The sequence below is a fragment of the Bufo gargarizans genome, chromosome 1 (genome assembly GCF_014858855.1).
Source record: "Bufo gargarizans isolate SCDJY-AF-19 chromosome 1, ASM1485885v1, whole genome shotgun sequence".
Taxonomy (NCBI): Eukaryota; Metazoa; Chordata; class Amphibia; order Anura; family Bufonidae; genus Bufo; species Bufo gargarizans.
The window spans coordinates 547,801,452-547,817,969 of record NC_058080.1 but is presented as its reverse complement, the minus strand read 5'-3'; the positions used below and the strand labels follow the sequence as shown (position 1 = coordinate 547,817,969).

The following is a 16,518-nucleotide window of genomic DNA, read 5'->3' as shown; positions in this document are numbered from 1 at the left end:
GACTGCGCTGACGTCACCACGCTCATTACATCAAAGGTCCTTTTTGCAGGTTCTGAAAGAAGAAGAAAGAAGACGATGCTGGCTGCGCGATCAAGTGGATAAGGTGAGTTAATTTTTTAAATTTTTTAACCCCTCAAGGCACATTTTAGTATGAACTTTGTATTAAGAATGCTATAAGGGAAAATATTACAGTGAATAGAGTTTATTGGGGTCCGGGGTTGCTCATCCCTATCATCTCATAGCAACCATGTGTGAAAATCGCACTGCATCCGCACTTGCTTGGGGCCTGCGTTGCGTGAAAAACACAGGTTATAGAACATGCTGCGATTTTCACGCAACGCCCAAGTGATGTGTGAAAATCACTGCTCATCTGCACAGCCCCATTGAAGTGAATGGGTCCAAATTCAGTGCCGATGCAATGCGTTCACGTCATGCGTTGCACCCGCATGGAATTCTCGCCCATGTGAAAGGGGCCTAAATCATCACTGATTTATTACACTTGAGGACATTGACAGAATGTATGATTCATCCCTGCAGGATACATTAACTACTGTAGGCACTTTATGTTTCCTAATTTTAATCTTGTACCTGGTTTTTGCAGCTCCACTTTACAATTACTTTTAGAACATCAAAGATTTTTACAGTCACTTTTCTTACATTGATGATTGAATATACTTTTTTGATGCTCTGGTCGCTAGCAATTTTGTGATCTTGGTAGGAAGCACAGAGGAAATAATAAATATACACTGCTCACCATGCTATTAACCTCATTTGCAAATAATTTTTTTAAGCTTTATTGTATTTTGATACATACATAGAACGATTTCAGTTAGGCCTCTTGCACACAAACTTTTTTTTTTCCGTTTCCGTTCCGTTTTTGCGGATTCCGTTTGCGGTCCATCTGCGGAACCATTCATTTCAATGGGTCTGCAAAAACAATGGAAGGTACTCCGTATGCATTCCATTTCCGTATTTCCGTTCAAAGATAGAACATGTCCTATTATTTCCCGAAAATCACGTTCCTTGGCTCTATTCAAGTCAATGGTTCTGCAAAAAAAACAGAATGCATCTGGAATGCATCCGTATGTCTTACGTATCCGTTCCATTTTTACGGAACCATCTATTGAAATTTTATGCCCAGCCCAATTTTTTTATGTACTTGCTGTTTAAACATTATTGTATGCTTCCGTTTCCGATCTGAAAAAAACAGATCACAAGCGGAAACCAAACGGAACGGAAGCGGAACTACTACTGAAACAAAAAACAGATCCGTTAAAAACAGACTGCAAAATACTGAAAAAGCCATACGGTCGTGTGCAGGAGGCCTTGGCAGGTTGTGAGAGTAACATATTGGATCTAAAGGGGTTTTCCAGGTTTTTTATAATATTTGACTATCCCCAGGACAGGCCATCAATATCATATTGGTGGCGTTCAACACACTGCATCTCCCCTGTCAGCTGTTCAGTACTAACTTAGGCATGAACTACAAAGCTATGTCCATTGTATAGTGGACGGAGCTTGTTATTGCCGTGCTGCTCACATTCACTTCATTGGGAAGAGTCTTTCACAAACACAATTCACGGGGATGTGTAGTTTCAGCACCAGAACTACTCTAGAGCAGCTAATTGGTAGAGGTGTGGGGATGTCAAACCCCTGTTGATCAGATGATGACCTATCTTGAGGATAAGCCATCAATCTAAAATTTATGTACAGCTCTTTAAATAACATTCTTCAGAACCTCTTTAGGCATTCTTCACTCTATTGTCCTTAAAGCGGTTGTCCGGGTTCAGAGCTGAACCCGGACATACCCTTATTTTCACCCAGGCAGCCCCCCCGAGGCTAGCATCGGAGCATCTCATGCTCCAACGCTCTCCCTTGCCCTGCGCTAAATTGCACAGGGCAAGCAATCTTTTACTTCCAATAACACACTGCCGGGCAGAAACTTCCGCCTGGCAGTGTGTTTGGTGACGTCACCGGCTCTGATGGGCAGGCTTTAGCGCTGCCCCAGCTGTTTTACTGGCTAGGGCAGCGCTAAATCCCACCCATCAGTGCCGGTGACGTCACCGGGCTTCCTAGCAGCCTCATGGAGAGCCCCGGTACGTCACCGAATCTCAAAAAATGCCTTTGCCCTGCGTGATTTAGCACAGGGGAAAGGAGAGCATTGGAGCATGATTTGCTCTGATGCTCCTGTCAGGGGGGCTGACGGGGTGAAAATGGAGGTATGTCCAGGTTCAGCCACTGTGTTTCATTTGCTGGCTCTCCTTGAGTTCCTCTTCTATTTGCTCGGGGATCATTCCTAGGTCCCCTCCTCTATTCTCTCTGCAGAACCTCTATCAGAACATCAGTAAATTTGGTTTTCAGTACTATATCTATGCTGATGACATTCAACCAGGTACCTCATCCCATGAAATCAGCCCTGCATTATTACATAATATCAGTGATTGTATGTCCACTGTCTCTTAGCATCATTTCCTTTCTCTGTCACCTTTCTGGTTACCAGGGAACCTAAATCTCAGTCACCCTCTGACTGGGGAGGGTGCCTTAAATACCCAGGGAGTTGGGAGAATTTTGACTACGGCTGTGGGAATGGACCGCCGACCATACACTAAAATTGTATGATAACCTTTATAGAAGTAGGATTCCAGTCCAGAGTTTGTAGGAAATCCAGCTCTTATATTAATAAGAAGTGTATGGGTGGTTACTTTTGAATATGGCACTGGCTACTGAGGAAGGGCATGGCTGTTTTACCAAGTTAGTGATTTCACTGCAAAGCCACCATGACCATGGACTGCTAATTATACTCTCAACTTTCTATGCCACTGCACCATTGTTAATCAACATTGTATAAAGACCTATGGATCAACGGAGATACTCAAAATCTGGGTATTTTCCTGCATTCATCTCTGTACATTCTTGCTGTGCAAGTGCAAATTTGTATTCACAGGCATATTTTGGGTGCTCGCAGAACTAGAGAGCATAGTCATCTTCACTATGAAAGCGTGGACTTTCTTATACAGCCTGATTTTCCCCGAGACATGGCTGGGAGACGCTGAATGGTTATTGTTTGCCACGTTTAACTTATTACTATCTGTTTTCTCAACCACTGCCACTTTAGAATATTATAGACCAGACATGCTCAACCTGCGGCCCTCCAGCTGTTGCAAAACTACAACTCCCAGCCTGCCCAAACAGCCTACAGCTATCAGCCTACAGCAGGGCATTGTGGGAGTTGTAGTTTTACAACAGCTGGAGGGCCGCAAGTTGAGCATGCCTGTTATAGACTATTAAAGTGTACTTAAGTGGTATTGATAAAAGTTTCATTTCTGTTGGCTCAATTATGCAGTGAAATATTTTACAGCAGCAGGGCCCGCAGTGGACTATTACACCCCTGGATTGAATTGTCTTGTGGATCCTCATACTTGAGTATAGGACACTACAGATTTTATGTTTACATTTTTGTATTGTATTTTATTGATCTAACTTACTATCTTGTTCTGTATTAAATCAATTGTCCCAGTATATATCTAGAGATCTTACTTATATTGATTTGATTGTTGATTTGACTTCTGATTATATGACCCAGTTGATCTCACTTGTTTGCTTAGCTTTAACCCTGGACTGTTAGACTTCTGCTTTGCCTACCATTCTGACACCTCTAGATCTATCTGGTTACTAGACCCAGCTCTGACCTCATCTTTGGATTCCCTCTGGCTCTGTTGATAGTCCGGCATCTACCCCTGGCTTGTCAGTTTCCTCATACACCAGTTAGCAACTACTCTGCAGATGCAACCAGGGAACTCTCAACAGTAGAGATCAGATTCTTATAAAAGAGTGAAGACCTCAGAGATCTAAAAATTCTGCTGACCAGACTGGTCTGTGCAAAGAATGAATGAGGAAGCCCAGTGGCTAAACAGCTAATTCACCACATTACCATTACACTGTATTCCAACGTTTCAAGCTTTTCTAATCTGAGCTCAAGACTCTGGACTGAAGCTTCTTTATAAGTCATCAGTGATCTACTGTGGACCTGTCAGATATCTTCTATTAGATCTAAGTCCACTGGTTGACGACCAAGGATTTAGACCATTTCAACGGGTAATATTTTGATACCTACAATGACTCTTTATAATCTTTATAAAGCGTGCAGAATTTTAAGTGTCCACTTGTTTGATGCTTTTCTTCAAAGGAAGATATTCCAAACATGCTAGAGAACAATAATTGTTGTTTTCCAAGACGAAACGTATTTATTTGATTATGTATTAGAGGATGATAAATCCTTTTGTGTTACCCATCCTTGCTAATGCATCTTAAAATTGATTATATTGAGTACTTACATATTAAGTATTTGTTCTGTGTCCCTAATGAGAATAAAAGTTTCTATAATGCAGAGTGGGCATTCAGCTAGCATTACTTATAATGGATTTGTTTGAAATATTACTCCATTTAGGTGCGGTACACTATGATCAAACAGCAAGAAGCTGAAAATAGAAAGGCTTTGCAGCTAATCCTTCTGTGTAGTCAGATCCTACAGCCATTAATTACTCTCTTCCATTTGCTCCTGTTATACAGTCTGTAGATTAGGAGAAAGCAGTGATCAGATGGGAGGAGTAAGGCTGGGGTGACACATGAGGGCAAGTACCTGTAGCAGAAAAGTTGCAGGCTTTTCTGCACATGACTAACTTTGAAATCAATGGTGTCAAAGTTGCCTTCGACTTGCATCCTGCAGAACAAAATTCATCAGGTCTGGAGTTTTAACAACTTTCGCCTCGCATTTGCGGCATTTCTTGTCGCACTGTGATACCATTGACAATAATTAGATCCAATGTCGCGTGACACATGACACTGTGTAGCCCCAGCCAACACATGTGTGTAGGATCATACTACACTAAAAGTTCTTTTACATAGACCAATGACCTGGCAGATTACGGATAATTGGCCTGTGTAAAGATGCCATCAATCACCCGATGAACAAGCAAATGCTTGTTCATCAGTTAACCGTGTTGTTCTGCCAGAACCAAAAATCATTGTGAACTACGATGATCTACTGCGCAGGAACAATGAATTTCTATGTGGACAAGCAATCGCTAATCCCTATACAGCGGAGGGGATTTCTGCATGTTAAAGAGGACCTGTCCCCAAAATGCAGTGCAATCTGAAGGCAGCATGTTGTAGAGCAGGAAAAGCTGAGCAGATTGTTTTATAGTTTTGTGGGAAAAGATTCAGTAAAACTTGCAATTTTTACATTTACATCTGCAGCCCTGTGAATTGCTGCAGATCGGGCTGCCATCGGGAACGTCTCCTTCGTTCCAGATAATTTGATGTGCTTTTGTCACAGATCCCACTCTTGCATTGCAAAGTGGATGGGATTTTAAGAAATCATCCACATGCCACAAAAACAACAAAAATTTGCACCGTAAATTGACCTGCAGATTTCCACCATGGATTTCACCCTTTGCAGTGCCAAGGAAATTCAGCCCCATATGGGCACACACTTGTGGTGTCTATCCCTTTCATCAGAAATCCAGGTGTTGCCACCAAAACAACCTTTCTTAATTTGAACAGATTTTTATGCACAAATATTTCTGTAACAAAATCTGCCATGTGTGGATATCCCATGTGCAGTTTGTTATGGTAGACCATTATCAAAGAACAGGCCTTTCAGGGATATTTTAGGAACATTCCCCGTTTTGCATAGACATGAGTATTATCTCATAAGTTTCCTTTTATTAGAGTTTCTTCTCTGAACAGTGTATTCCTTTTGCTATAAATGTATTGACAGTAAACAGTGATTATGGGCAGTATTGCTTTATGTAGACAGGTCAATAACACACGCGATAGTCAGAGGAATAAGATGACTACGGGAAGGATCTTATACTTTTAGATTTAGTATTTTGTTACTGATTACATCCCTTGCTGCATCCTACAAAACCTATAACTCATGCATATGGTATGTGAAGAATCTGGTGTAACAGTGGGCAGGGGTCTGTTGACGGATATTAGCGTCTTCCTAGAGTAGTGCTTGTATCCTCAGTGCAAGTGTTCTTGAGCCTGGATGCTGCTGTGAGCCTCTGAAGCCCATGCTGGTTTGGCTCAGATTCTGAACACAGAAGCCATTAAATGTGTCAGAAACTGAATGCATTAAACTTGGCATACAGTTTGATGCGTTATGTAAAAATGATCCCTAGCGACACAAACGAAATAAAATATTGTGCTTGGGTGATATCCTGCAACAAAGTCCTTTTTGGCAAGTCAATTAAAATAAAATAATGACACCAATTTGTGTTATAGTCACTGCTGGACTACTAGTATTAAATGGTCCCCAGAGTCATCTATATACCATCAGTTCATGAGGTGGTTAAAAAGTGCACACATTTTTAGGTATATAAAGCAGCTAATGGCTAATAAACCATCAGTATTGGGAGGAAGCATGCATTTTTGCTAACAGAGCTCACAACCTGCGATTTGATCTTACATGCTGGGTTAGATTTACTATGCTTTGATCAGATTGTTTTCTTTTTTTTTTGTAAATTCTTTATTTAATTTTTCAATAATACCATATAAAAGGCAATGACATTTTGAATGGGCCACAGTCCTTTTGAAAAAGGTCAACATGTTTGACAAAATATCTAAACCCCTATGAAGGGTGCAATCTTAGTGAAACTCTGAGGTAGACTGCAGAAGTATCTACTGGTGAAATTACAAAGACTAGTCTTAAGACAAGTGTATGATGAAAAGGAAGGGAAGAGATAAGGGAAGTAGAAGGGAGGAGGAGGAGAAAGAAAAAACAACAACATATGTGGACAGCAATAGTCTATATTCCTGGGAGTTTTGAAACTCAATCCCATGTCGCCACGTTTTGTAGAGTTTCATGTACATATTCCTCATAGATGCTGTCAGGTCCCCCTAAACCTTACTGAGCTACTTTGCTATTGTGGGAGCGGAAGTTTGCTTCCACATGCAAGGGACGCAGGCTCTTGCGGTATTACAGATTGTTTTCTTTAAAAACAAATTATCTCATTTTTGCCACCTTTTAGGCACCAAAGACTTACCAGAGCAGTTGAAATGTATGTTCATTTTAATGGGGTTTTCCCCACAAACAACACTTACTCTTTATTCACAGAATAGGGGATACGTCTGATCCACTGGGGCCTCTGCAAATTATAAGAATGGAGGTCCTGTATTTCCCGATTTGAGTGGAGAGTTGGTTGTGCCTGTCTGCTCCCCCTCCATACAAGTCTGTACTTATTGGATGGAATGGCAGAAGACATGCATAAAGACTACTCCACTTAAACTGGTGAACCTGAGACCTCTGTTCTCAAGATCGGTGGGGATCCCAGCAATTGGACCACCACAGATCAGACCCTTATTTCCTATCCTCTGGATAGCGGACATGTTGTTCATGGGAAAAAAACTAAGCGCCACTTTGCAGTTTATATACATATGTACATTCCATTATACATTACTTTATCATATACTGGTACTGATTTTAAGCTTATATTATGCTTCAGAATGGTATCATAAGTCTTGAAAAGTCATACTTTTGTACTAGAAGGGTGAGGACACACACCACAGTTTTCTTGTAGCTTTTCTAAAAAAATAAAATAAAAAAAAGTGACGAATTTGTGATACAACTGCTGCTGTGGGTAGACTCCCCTAAGGGTACCATCAGGACCCGCTCGCAGCATAGCTCTATTAAATGGAGTTAAACTGCAAGCGGACATCCACTGCGGCTTCAAGCGGCACCTGTCTGCTCACTGCGCCATGAAGGGAAATGTTCCTTTTTAGCGCAGTTGCGACCTGAAACTGCCATTCTGTGAACTCCACTAGGAGACAGACACCTCGGGGCCACTGCCAGGATTTTGGGACCAAAATTAGGCTGGTAAATTCCACAGTGTGAACGTGCCCTAAGAGTGTTTTGTCATCACATAGAAAGGTGCAGTTTTTGAAGCAGTGCCTTTAACTACATAAGCGTCCCTACTGTAACTGAATTTGATTTGCGCAATAGAGCTTGGAGTTTGATTACTGGGTACCTGTAAAGTTAAAGCAAGCCTGTAGTAAGTAGAGCTAGGTTTCCCAAGAGTGTCTTTTCTTTGGTTTGGAGATATGCTTGTCTGTATAGCTTGACATTGATCCCGTAGAAGTGAGGGAAGATCGGATCAATACTTTGTAATTAACATTGTTTTGTGCTCGCTGAATTCTGCCAATGCAGTAAGGAGCTAAGTTGCTGACTTACTGCTGTCTTCTGCAAAAGTCCTGTATCATTAGATTTTCCAACATGTATGTTTTTATTGAATGTGTTAATTGTGAGGGATCACTAGCACATGGCTAGCTTTTACAAATCTCACATTACATTCACACTGTATGTATGGAGGCTTTTGATGTCATGGACCATAGATGGCAGTTACGATATTAGGCCTCAACGTCAATATTTTTATGATCAGATGGTCACACTCTGAAGCACTCACAACTGTTTTAATAGTTAAAAATATTTACTTAAACCTAAACACTTTTTTTAATTTATTCATATTTTGATATTTTTCCTATCTAGCCTGTGTTGCTGCAACAACCGTTCCATAGATTTGAATTACAGCACACACTTTAACATAAGAAAATGTGATGTGTTGACTTGGATTAGAGAATGTTGTAGGCATGCTCTGTGACATGTGTAGAGTCACTGTGCAGGGAGGAGGAGGAGACAAGCTGTCCTTATCACCTGTTGTCAGAGGTGAATCCTGTGTTTTCCTCCAGATTTATAAGATAGGTGTTACCTGTCATTGTAATCCTTCCTGTGATGATAATGATATGATGTTAAGTACTGATCTCTACAAAACATAGTGCCGGTCTATTGTGATGTTCAGTGATCTGTGTGAAAAATGTGTTTACTATAAAAATGGACGTATTCTGAAAATAGACTTTCTTTAAAGGGGTTATTTGAAATTTGAATAAAATATACTTTCCTAGATATTGTGCCAGTTTAGTCAATACAACCTCTTGAGATCAAAGAAATTCATAAAGTTACCAAGGTAGCTGGTGTCAAAACTGTTTATGGACATAATAGTCTTAAAGGGGTATTCCCATCTTAATGATTACTGTTAAATCTGTTAATAATTTAACAGTGATCATTTTTCTAAATATATTTAATGAACTAATTCCCACCCCTTAGAAGAAAATAAACATCTACTTACCTGACTGTTGTCTTCCGTCTCCCCTGGTTACGGCCACCGCTCTTCTCAAGAATCGTGGTGGCCGCGCTTGCGCAGACAACTTTTTCTCTTCTCCCGGCCGGCCGCGCGCAGTCCCGAAAGCGCACGCCGAGGCCGCGCATGTGCTATGGTGATTTCTTCCTGGCCAGTATAGTATACTTGCCAGAAAGAAGTCACCAGGGCGCATGCGCGGCCTTGGCGTGCAAGCTCAGTCCAGCGCACGGCCCGGCCGGGAGAAGACGTCAATCAAGATGGAGCCCGCCCCCTGCCGAGTGCCGAAACCAGGAAGTGGACAGCGCGCCGGGCGCAGGTAAGTATCAAATAGCGTGTTGAGAATACCCCTTTAAAGTGCCCCTTTTCTGAATTCATAGTTCCATGGAGCCTCATGGACACTTTTTAGCCCCAAAGAATGCTGCTATCTTGACTGTTGGGGGAATTTCTCCTCTTTCATTTGACTCAGCTTGAAATATATTAGTTAAAGGGAACCTGTCACCAGGATTTTGTGTATAGAGCTGAGGACATGGGTTGCTAGATGGCTGCTAGCACATCTGCAATACCCAGTCCCCATAGCTCTGTGTGCTTTTATTGTGTAAAAAAAACGATTTGATACATATGCAAATTAACCTGAGATGAGTCCTGTCCCTGACTCATCTCACGTACAGGACTCATCTCAGGTTGATTTGCAAATGTATCAAATCGTTTTTTTTTTACACAATAAAAGCACACAGAGCTATGGGGACTCGGTATTGAGGATGTGCTAGCGGCCATCTAGCAACCCATGTCCTCAGCTCTATACACAAAATCCCGGTGACAGGTTCCCTTTAACTATAGAGTTTTCAGATCCAGTCCAGTCTGCATCCTGCTGTGGTTGCAGGGACGCTGCAGAGAGTCTAAACACCCTTTAAGTCCTTCTGCAGCTAAAAGAATTGACATGGATGACATATTGAGGAATCTCTAAATTAACACTTGTCTTATGTACGGTAGTTTGAAATGTGTGTACAAACCAAATTTATACTTTGAGGCTTAGTTTCACTCAAACCCTTGAAATACACATTTCAGCGCAGTTAAAGGGGATTTCCAAGATTTTGATACTGATGGCCTATCCTGAGGATAGGCCATCGATATCTGACCGTTGGTGTCTGACTTTGCACCACCTCCGATTCGTTGTTTGAATAGGTAGAGGCACTCCGGTGAACATTGCAGCCTCGTCCTAGGCCAGTGACGTCACCTGGCCAAGAGGCAGCTAAGTCCTATTCAAGTGAATAGGCCTGGGGTACAATAACATGCACAGAAGCTTTACAATGTACAGCGCTGTACTGGGTAAGCTGCAAGGGGGCCGCAGCACTCGCTGGAGCGCTGTTACCTCTTCAAACAGATGATTGACAGGGGTTTCATGAGTCAGAGCCCCATCAATAAGATATTGATGATCTAGTCTGAGGCTAGGCCATCAATATTAAACTCCTGGTTAAACCTGATTAAGCACAATTTTTATTATCTTGGGATCCCATAAGCTGTAAACTGCACTGCTTTATTTCAGTGACTAGCAATGTAATGACCTTGCATTGTAAACGCTGCAGGTGTTTTTAGTCAGGTAAGTACAATGCTTCTCGATGGTAGAGTTGCAAGCATAGGAACATCTAAAGAGTCTTCCATCAACAGGTTCCTAACCTAGTTTTGAGTGGACGTAAATGAGTGGACTAAATTTGTGTTAAAATACATTACCCCAAATGTATAAACTTGTTATACAGCAAGTGGCAAGACGCTGCAGATGCCATACCTTTACAGCTCTTGAATGGGTTACATTAGTTCATTACCTCACCTGAATATGTTCATGTTCTAGATTCACCTTAATATGACATAATTCACTTGCTACAGATTTGTTCATGGCTCTAATAAGGCTAGAATGTTATATTGCCACTTGTTGACCAGGAGCGGTACTGCAGTCATGTACTCGCTTTCACATTTCACTCACTGTTCTCTTAGAGTGAGGAGGCATAACTGGATCATTTTCTTTTTTGTTAGACTCAGTCACGGTACAAAGTTGCTACTATAGAATTGATGGAGTATGAACATTTAAGAGCCTGCACATAAAATGAATTGGTTTGAACGTTGCCTAATTTATTATTAATAGTTTGATGTCTCAGCTCCTGTTTGCTTGACTGCTGTTGTAGGTATGCAACTTCACAAATACCCTGATTCCTAATTGCTCTTTGCATGGTGTAACGGATCTCCTAGCACCCCGACCGGGTACCTCCGTTAATGGATGCTCCCAGTGCCTCCCGGGGACTCCAAGCACTCCGCTCGACACCGATACCACCACAGGAACCAGGAACAGGAACAGCTCTTACAAGAGCTAGTAGTAATAGCCAGGAGAGTATACACGTATAGCAATTCCCACACACATGAGACGAGGCTCTATGTTGAATGTAAAAACAGCAACCCTTTATTGAGGGCTACCCGCCCGTATTTATGCAGGTCCCCATCTGGTTGACACGCCCCTAGGGGACCAGAAGGAAGACTGCGACACAGGACAGATACAACACATCCCCACAATGCATCATGGTTTCCTCCTCTCTGTCCTGGAGACAACCAAGGAGCAATCCAATTATCTCTCAGGACAAAGGGAAATCGCCAATACACATGTGGAGACAACAGGACAGACATCACCATTTAAACACACAATGGCACAATGGGACAATAGAAACACACCCAGCATATTCCTCCCCTCTGTCTATCCACTCAACTAGCTCCCAAGCTGACAAGTTACACTTATTATAAATTGTTACAACTTTGTGAGTTTACATTGTCCATACATATAACTTACATCAATTTTACCAGTATAACTTTGGGACAAACCTATCCAAAATTCACTTGAATAGGTTCAGGGGTTTAAAAGTTAGCAAAAGTATCTCAAAGGGCCCTAATCCTGGGGCAGGAGGCTGGCAAACAGCCCCCTCCAAAACACCGTGGCGAGGTTGGTTTCGTCACACATGGACTGCTGGAGTGTGAGATAACATCAGCACAGCCTGGATGTCCTGCATGCAGTCCTGAGATTGATCAGCATGCCATCTTAGACTATGAAATTCACCTGAACGCCAAGAGAAACAGTCAAATTTGCTTTATCGCTATTATTGAGTAGAGAATTTATTAAGAATGCTTCTAAACTTCCTTTCCATGATAGGTTTTTATTTGCGCCTGTCAAGTAGCATCTTTCTGGGATGTGTTTGTTGGTGATCAGATGCACTATCAGGAGCGTAGCTAAGAGTGGCCTACTAGGGTCCAGGGGACATTCCACGTGGAGGGGATGCAGCATGGGCTCTTGTTCAATGCAGAGCTCCACTGCACATGATCTTAACATATTTCAGGAACTAAGCTGAACCAGTGAATGGAGAGAAAAAGGCTAGTATATAGTCTGGTCTGGGGTCTGAATATTTTTATGTCTAATCCAGGGGTTGAATGAATATAGACGTTTTAGGGTCTGAAATTAATATTGGGAATCTCATCTGTCTTCTGATATTAATATAGGGCTGTTGTGTCTGGTCTGATATTTATATAGGGGACTGGTCTGGCATTTTATATATTGGGTATCTGAATATATTTAGGTGGTTTTGTGCGATCTGATATCATTATAGGTTTTTGAGTATACAGTGGTCTGTCATGTTACAATATTAATTGGTTCCGGGACGACCACAGTAATTTAAAACCACTGTAACTTGAGTCCATAACTCTATGGAAAACTAGTAATTGCTTCCAAAGCCCCAAAATGTCATCCCGTGATAAGTAAAAATAAAGATTTAACAAAAATAAGCAGATAACTAAGACTTATAAAGTATGTCCATATAAAAACTGCTGGGAGCTGTAAATCACTTTCTATGATGAATACAGGAGCTTCTTCAAGGTCCTAAATAGCACACAGTGTACCAGAAAACTAAAGAGGGCAGTACATGTGATGTAGTACCGCACTGTACTGTAAGGATGAGCTGCTAGACTTTAAATACAGGTGTTTTACTAATATAATGGCCATACTGATTGAATGGGTTTGAGTATGAGGCATTTTATGTTGATTCTAGTTTCAACTTGGCATGACCCCCCAAAAAAAAACAAAAACAAAAAAAACATTGTATGTTGAAAATACTGTATCCTGAGGCCATTGCATCTTGATGGACTGTATTGTATTTAAGGGCTTTGGTCTGGGGTATGAAATGAAGTTAAGAGGTATGCAGTCTAAATATAATTAGGGTGTCTGGTCTGGGGTTTTAATTTAATTTAATTTAATTTAATTTAATTTAGTGGTGTGGGATCAAATTTATTTTGGGGTCTAAAATTGAGGTCTGATTTATTTCATCTGATTTAGGAATCTTAATTAATACAGGGGTCTGGTGTGAGATCTGAATTAATTTGGGGGTCTCATCGGTTTTAGGAAAAGCCTTGCCCTTTTTCCACCACTCATACCCTATAACTCCCATCATAGCCATGCATTTCCTGGGAAAAAAAATGTTAATTTATCCTCACATTAGACCCATAAGCCCAAAGTAAGCAGAGATTTTCTGAATCTTTTCCCATAAAGCTAAAAATACCTCTGTCAAATTCTTCCTGTTCCACAACATGATCTCCACAGATAGGGCTATATATTGAGTCTGACAAATCCACTTTAAAAAATTACCTTTTTCTTGTAGACAGAACCAAGGTTGTCTTTTTTATTATTTTTCTATCTTGAAGATTCATTTATGGCTTTGGCTTAAAAAAGAACTAGACCGAACTGCTCTATGTGAACCTGACCTAACACGTCATGAGCAATTAACCTATGTTATATTTGTGCTATATTGACTTTTATTTGCATCATCATCTTTCTATTTAAGGTTTAATTTATAACTCTTTATGGCACATATGTTTTGTGCTAATAAGATTAAATCTAAAAGTAAAAATATTATGCCATTAGCCCCTCGCCAGCAGTCCACTCCGAAAGTACACTGTCCCAGCCGTAATGTAGTGGACAGAGTTGGTAACTGCAGCATTGCTCCTATTCACTTCTACTCTGATACAGCAGATCCGCAGACAATGTCGGACCACTGCAGTCCTAAAATGAAAGGGCTATCGTCAGGACTCCTTATATCTGAGGTCCTGAAGCTGTTCTTCTTAATTAGGACGTTATACATCAAAAATGATTATTTGTATGTATGTATATATTTTTTTCTTCATTTTTTAATTTTCACATTTATTTTTGAAAGCTTAGAAAATTCATCTTCAGTGTACCCAGAGATGGAACTAACATGGTGATATTATAAGGACATCGTCCTTATTAACTTCCCTGTTTTTTATTAGAAAAGGGAAGCTGATTTTCCCATAACCGGAGTTAGTTAGCAGCACTGAATGTTGGCACACGTTGTCTTACATTATGAACTTATGATCCCAGTTATACGTGTAAAGTCGTTGTGATGTGCACTATGTTGTATGAGTTAATTTCCTCAAGCCCTATGTGGATAATAAATGTTCAGCAGATTAACTACCACATCTACTAATTCCAGTTCTGCTTCATCAGCAAAATTCATAATAACCACGGCCAGATTTAGCAACGCCTGATGGCAGATAATGGCTTCCTTCTTGTATATACAGCATTAGTCAGACTTCCACTTTTTATTACTAAGCAATGTGAATATCTGGGTAGGCAGACGCACTGTAACATACTTTTTGTCTTTACTAGCTAAGTGAGGATGTTCAGGTTTATATATAAAGTAGACCTTATCTCTTTTTCAAAGGGATGTTGGGAAACTCATCCATGTTCACATCCATTAGTTTAAAGGGACCACACATGGATGGAGTCTGTGTGGTCCGTTTTTCCCACAGTCCTGTTTTCTTGAACGATTGCGTGTTTCAGGAAAAATAGACAAAGATAAATGCTGAAATCTACTAGGCATGGACGGATGGTCTGTGAAGGAATTGTTTATGTCAAAATACCTATTGATTTGGATATAATCAGAAGATGTATAATAATTCTACAGTAACAAAAGAAATGAATGGATTTTTACAGTGAACTAATTGCATTCAAATTTATATGCACTAGACCATGCAGCCGGGTTGTTGTTTTTAAAATTTTTTGATTATTATAATTTTTCTTTTACAAGGTACAGAATTACCCTCCCCATGTAAATATATTGCTTTTCAGAGAGTGTTTCTGAGTGATAGGCTTTTTATTACCTGCATATTTACAGCTCTATGTAGGTTTTCCCACAATACGCGCCCACTTCCCAAATATGTGCGGCATAATTTTGTTGAGGTCTTGGCTGCAAAGTTTGCACTTGTAAAGTTTGAAGGTGTGATAAATTGACATGACAGCTCATCCCTGATGCCCACCTGTTTAATCAGCATTACCGCATGTTCATCTCCTCAAGAAAAATTTATCTCTTAATTGTTCATGAGAGATCTGCTCTGAGTATTCCTTCCAGAGGCTGGGGCCATTACCACTATCCTCTTCAGCCTAATTTATGCAAACCTGACACTTCCAATAAATTGCTTCCTTCAGACTTGGCTATTTTGAATGAATTTTTATTTCCATGGCAGTAAAGATGAGTTTCATTTAGTAGGAAATTGGATCCCTGGTGATTGACAGGCAAATCTGAATGCTGTCTTCTGTAGGGACCTGTTTGTCAAGAAGAAACTAAAAAAAAGACAATATTTACATGGAAAGAAAATGGTGTCTAGATGCCTTCAGCCTGAGAGTTGGTAAATAATGAAATTGTGGTAGTCATGTTTATTTGATCTTTAGCATTTGTGGACTTGTGTTTTTATGTCTGTAGTCAATTTTTGTTTTGTTTAAGCCATCGTGTACCTGTGCTCACATCTAAAGGGAAATTGCGTGGTAGCTATGCCTGGTTACTGCAGCTCAGTCCCATTCAAGTGAAAGACTGCCACTGCAGAATGCATAGAGCTGTAGTTTCTGGTCCCAGAACACCTCCACACATGTGCCGGGAGTTGGACCCTTAGGCCCCTTGCAGACTTGCGGATGCGTTCAGTGAAAAATGCTCGATTTTGCAGTTTTTTATGCGATCGCATTCAGTTATTATCGCACGGGTGCAATGCGGCTTAATGTATTTTGCACGCGTGTGATAAAGAACTGAAGGTATACAAACAACATCTCTCAGAAACCATCTGTAAAAAACGCATCACAGCCACGCTTGCTTGCGGATGCGATTTTCACGCAGCCGCATTCACTTCTATGGGGCCAGCGTTGTGTGAAAAACGCAGAATATATAAGATGCTGCGATTTTCATGCAACGCACAAGTGATGCGTGAAAACCAACGCTCATGTACACAGCCC

At 40.8% G+C, this 16,518-nt stretch overlaps 1 protein-coding gene across 1 annotated transcript in view; it reads left to right on the top strand.

Moving 5' to 3' along the window:
- Positions 1-16,518, top strand: part of ARVCF (ARVCF delta catenin family member) — a 574,725-nt gene that overhangs the window by 154,416 nt on the left and 403,791 nt on the right. The window lies entirely within an intron of this gene.